The sequence below is a fragment of the Labeo rohita genome, unplaced genomic scaffold (assembly GCF_022985175.1).
Source record: "Labeo rohita strain BAU-BD-2019 unplaced genomic scaffold, IGBB_LRoh.1.0 scaffold_225, whole genome shotgun sequence".
Lineage (NCBI taxonomy): Eukaryota > Metazoa > Chordata > Actinopteri > Cypriniformes > Cyprinidae > Labeo > Labeo rohita.
Window position 1 is genome coordinate 98,328 of NW_026128495.1, and position 5,480 is coordinate 103,807.

General features: G+C 38.3%; 1 long non-coding RNA gene across 1 annotated transcript; it reads left to right on the forward strand.

The window, feature by feature from the left end:
* The first annotated feature begins 4,591 nt into the window (after positions 1-4,591).
* Positions 4,592-5,073, forward strand: LOC127159535 (uncharacterized). The gene is made up of 3 exons (XR_007826468.1): positions 4,592-4,642; positions 4,738-4,813; positions 4,964-5,073. It is a non-coding gene; the product is annotated as an uncharacterized LOC127159535 (long non-coding RNA).
* Positions 5,074-5,480: the final 407 nt, after the last annotated feature.

Sequence of the window (5,480 nt, forward strand, 5' to 3'; positions counted from 1 at the left end):
TCTCCATTTCACCCAAAATGTCACTTACACCCTTCCGGTTCTCACCCCTCGAAATATATCTTTGCTGTACCTAAATAAATTATTATACGTTTAAGCAGTATCATGAACCTTTATCTTTGATATATTTTAAAGAAGACCAGCAATAAAGCCAAAGAGAGAAGTGCAAAGAATTGCATAAAACAAACAAGACACAATTCCTGACACTTTTATGTTCTAGCAGTACAGTAATAGTGAATGGGAAATTAGAAGAACTAATGCTTCATGCAACCTAATGCATTATGTTGTGATACAAGTTGCTTTGTTTCAACATGAGGCCACATTAGGCCAGCTTTTATGTGATGAAGAGCTAAGATCGAGATGTGAGAGAAAAAGAAGGGGTTGTGAAAATTAAAATGATGCAAAGTGACAGATGCAACAACTTTCATGATAACTTTTGTTGAGCCTTCATGAAGTCAGAATCTTGAGCACCCAAATGTTTACACTTAAGTTTGAGTAATTACAAATAATGAATGTCTCTATAGGAGAAGTATTTTGACCCTACTTACACTTAATGCAACTTGACGGACTGAATTTCCCATTTCCTATCCATCCAAGACCAAGAATGAGTCTTGGTCTTGATCGGATAGCTATACATTAAGCTGTAATCAAAGCCTAATGTGTTCTGTATGTCTCCTTAATTGAAAACATGATGTTTAATAACCACTGAAGGATTACAAATTTAAGAATCTGTTTAAAATATGCCGATCCTATGCATATTTGTTATAGGTTCCAATATAACAACATGAACTGAAAAAGTTATGTATATTGTGACAGTCTAAGAGCAGGCACCCCAGGCCCTGAGACAGTAACCTTTTGTCTTTATGCAGTTCCTGAGCATCTGGCAGGTTTTCCCAAGTTAAGTGTGAATTCTAAGCTCAAGGTACAACTGTGCCTTTTGTTTAAGCACCTATGCATTTGAATGACACTCGTATGCTAAATAGATCAAGGCTGGGAAAAATCTTTAACTGAGCTGTTTTCCTGTACCACATTTGCATGCTTTGTTTAGATTGATTCCACCTCTATGTACTCCTCCCACTTCAAACCTATATACTCTGCTGTGCTGAGATATTGTCAGACGACTTTTTGAAGACTGCAGTGCCAAGCAGCGAGTAACTGAATAAAGAGAAACTTCTGCTTCAAGATATCCAAAAACGTCTTCTGGTCTCTAAGAAAAAATTCACAACAGTTTTGGTGCCGCGACCCGGATAGAGCTCCTCACCTGAATCCAGACTGAAACTTCAAGCTCAACAAAGATCTGACCTCGGTCCAGACTGAATTCCAGAAACTTTTTTCAGCTCAACAACGATTTGGTGAGTGTTACTCTATTCAAAGAACCACTACAGACCAGTACATGTGGTTAGCCTCTGCGCCGTCAGAGAAGTGTTAACAAACAGCTGCAGGGTTTGGTTAACAGACTAGTTTTCCTCTATTCAGGTAGAGAAGATTAGCATTACGTGCTAATATCTGTTATCTTCTGTTTTTAGGCAGAGAAGATTAGTGTAAAGTGCTAGTAGTTTATGTTCAGGAATCCTCTGCTTTGCCAAAGAAGGTTGAATACATGATAATGTGTATTAACTAGGTTTTCCTCTGCTTTGCCAGAGAAGGTTAACAACAGTCGTTCTGTGTTAACAAATTTATCCTCTGCTTGCCAGGGAGGTATTAGAAGTGTATTGTTGTGTCAGAAAAACATTACAAAATGTTGAGAAGGAATGCCAGGTTGATTCCAACAACTGAGAAAGGTGGACTAGCTACCCCTTTATGGACATACAATGAGTTCAGATCATTATTAGGAGAGCACATGGACTCAATAGTGACAGAGTCAGTCAGATTGGATTTAACAAAGAAATTTAGTATTGATCCAGAAAAAGTATGGTCAATTGAAGAATGCAAAAAGGTACTTGGGGCATGTATCAGAAAGAAAAACATTAAAGGCATTATCTGCTGCCACAGAGAATTTACCTTATCCTTAGCACAAGAACAAGCTCAATATATTGCTAAGTTAAAAGAACAAAACAAACAACTACAAACTAGAGTGTCCTGTCTCACTAAAAAGGTGGGCCATAACAAGGCCTCAACCAAAAGTGATTCAAAAGACCAACAGTCAGATGAAAGCTATCCTGACTTACAGTCTTTTTGTAGACTAGAGGACAATAGCAATACTGGATTAAGAGATAAAAATGTAAATGCAGTTGAAGTGTGTGGAGCAAGACAAAGGGCTCAGAGTAGGGTAGAAGGGGTTGAAACTGTTCCATCTGCAACCCCCAGACTCCAGTTGCAAGCAATCCATACAGCGCTAGGACCTAAAGATATAGAGAGACTATCTCAGAGCTTACCCTCAGCACGCACAAATTTTTCTGAATTTAGAAGAGCATTGACTAGCAAAATGCGTCTCTACGACATGTCGTTAGCAGAAGTCACACAGCTGATGTCACAAATTCTAACTGAATCTGAATTTAAGTTTTGAGTCTGCTGTTACTTCTGAACTACAACATGCCAGTAAAGCGGATTTGAGAGAAGGTGTTTTGAAAATTCTAAAGAATATCATGGGACCCAAAATAGACTGGTCCAGAATCACTAACTGTGTGCAAAGGAAAGTAGAAACTGTGAATGAATACACTGTAAGGTTCTGACAGACAGCTGTAACTTACAGTGGAATAGTTGATGATTCTGAAAGTGTGCTAGATGACAAGGGACCCTTAGTCCGCATCTGGTCAGATGGCCTTGTAGCTGAGTACAGAAAAGCCTTGACATTCCTAGATCTAACTTGGTCTAACAAAACTCTCAGAAGTAACCTAGACATGTTAGCTATTTGGGAAAGAGACTCTGATGTTAAAGCAAGAGTAAAGATTGCAGCAGCATCCTTTCAGGTCAACACAAAGAACCAACAGAAACGAAAATGTCCTAAGAGGGAGGCCAGTTGTCATTACTGTGGTAAACCTGGACACTGGATGAAAGAGTGTAGGAAAAACGAAAAGTATGTAAGAGAAATGAACAGTGTAAATCAGCTCCTACTCAGTCTGCTTGCAACTCTGAAGCAGACCCTCCCCACTACACCAAATTCGTGGGGCAGCTTGCTGAGGTGCTAACTGTTAAGGCTGTGAGTTCTTAATTACCCCAGTAATCTACAACAAAGATGAAAAGATTCTTTGTAAATAGAACAAAAGGAAGTTGACTTACTCCCACTGGGGGACTCTGGTTAAGTACACTCACAGCCAAAAACAATACTACAGCACACTCAGTCACTCACCTATCCCCTATGGGTTATGATGTTTACTATGACTGATGTTTCATTAGAGGATAGAGTGATTGCACAGTTAAGTTTGCACACCAACTACAGGGACAGACTAGGACACACAGGCCAGTGAGGAGCCCAGGGAAGAACCGAAGTGCAACAGGCCTCGGGGGCCAACCCTGTGGTGAAGATTTCCTCATAGGTTTTTCCCCTCATCAGTTTGTCCCCACCTCACTGGTCCATAGGTGTCAAATGACTTAAGACTAGGTCAGCAAAACCACTATACGATCACTAGACTTAAAACCACTAGACTTAAAACCACTATACGATCAACAGAAGTCTAAAAATGTCTATGCATGAATACTGCTGGTCTGCTGTTTCTCTGTTTTCTTGTGTTCCAGGTATGTGTACATGCCATGATGTCTTCAAAAGCAGCATCCTGGAGTAAAGCATTACCTCAGACATCCATGAACAAGCTTCATGAGGACAAAGAGTCATCTGAGTGAATCTACGTGGGAAATGGACTACAGAAAACTACAGACTACACAGCTATTCAGGCACCATGGATGTCAGGACTTCCACTCTTACGCTACATGGTTTTCTGTGTCAACATGTAGCTTGTATGACATGTTACCATCCATGTCATATGTGTCAACAGTTATGGTTCTGAAAAGAACTATTACACCTAATTAAATCTAGGACAAGACACAGAATAAGATATATGTGCCTGTAACTATTTCAAGTTACATGAATGTAAGATGGGGCTTAATGTAAACAAACATAGGCTATAGAATGGATTTATGGAGGTTTAAATTTGTATTATGTGAGAGTTATTAGAACTCTCAAAGGGGGACTGAAGGATTACAAATTTAAGAATCTGTTTAAAATATGCAGATCCTATGCATATTTGTTATAGGTTCCAATATAACAACATGAACTGAAAAAGTTATGTATATTGTGACAGTCAGACGACTTTTTGAAGACTGCAGTGCCAAGCAGCGAGTAACTGAATAAAGAGAAACTTCTGCTTCAAGATATCCAAAAACGTCTCCTGGTCTCTAAGAAAAAATTCACAACACCACATAACTTGCATTGTCTTATAGCTGTAAATTACTGCCATACGGATATTCATTTGACAGAATCTGTTGCTGATAACAGAATACTTACTAATTGTAACACTAAAACATGCATTTTCTGAAATAATATGCTTTGTGAAATGTGCAAAATAAACTTGAATTTAATTAAATGATAAAGCAATTCAGGTTGACAACTGTTGCTGGCAGTGTCAAGTGGATGTTGGCACCAAGAGGTTTACAACTGTTCAACCACAAGGTTAAGGACAGAAAGACAACAAGCTGATGAGCTGCAATGGTAAGTCCTCTCCTTGAATGAACACTCCTTGTATGAAAGATATATATTACATATCATATGTCGCGGTTAATAATCATATTCTACTTCTTTCACAGTTTAAATCAGGATCAATTAGCCTTCTGTTGATGATGCTCCTTTTTGGGAGTGGAAACTTCTTAACAATGAAGAAAGGTAACATTTATTTCATACTAAAATATGTTGAATTTTCAAAATTTTACCCATTACTTCAGGCCCATTCCTTAATAAGAACCTGATAATTAAACCAGTAAACCAGGTATTGTTAACAAAAAGCATGTGACCACATATAGTTTTGTCATTTAGGGTTTGCTGCTGGCCGTACAAATGTCACTGAGTCGTGCGCTATGCCTAAGTCATGTAAAGTGTACGGCTTCACTGACTGGTATAAAGCAGGCAGTTACTTTGTGAAATACTTTAACAAGCTTCTCAACTTCACTGATGCTGAGGTAGTTTTTTTTTTTTTTTGTCATTGTAATGTAACAACAAAATAAAATAAATGAATCAATGTTATGTGTAGTCATTAAATTGTTCTTCCTTTTTCATATCCAGTTGAAGTGTAGGGCCACAGCCCCTGGTGCACACCTGGTGTCAGTGCATAGTAAAAAGCATAACGATTACTCGCTCTGCATGGTGAAAAAATTCAACCCAAACAACCTGCGCTTCTGGTTTGGAACCTTTGAATTATTTAAGGTAAAAAAAGACAGAGGTGTGAAGAGGTTCATAAATAGGCAGAGCAAAGAGAAATAATTTAATAAGTTGTTATTTCCGGTTTTTCAGTTACATGCACACACTATTTATATTTTCTTCTTTAAAATCTCAT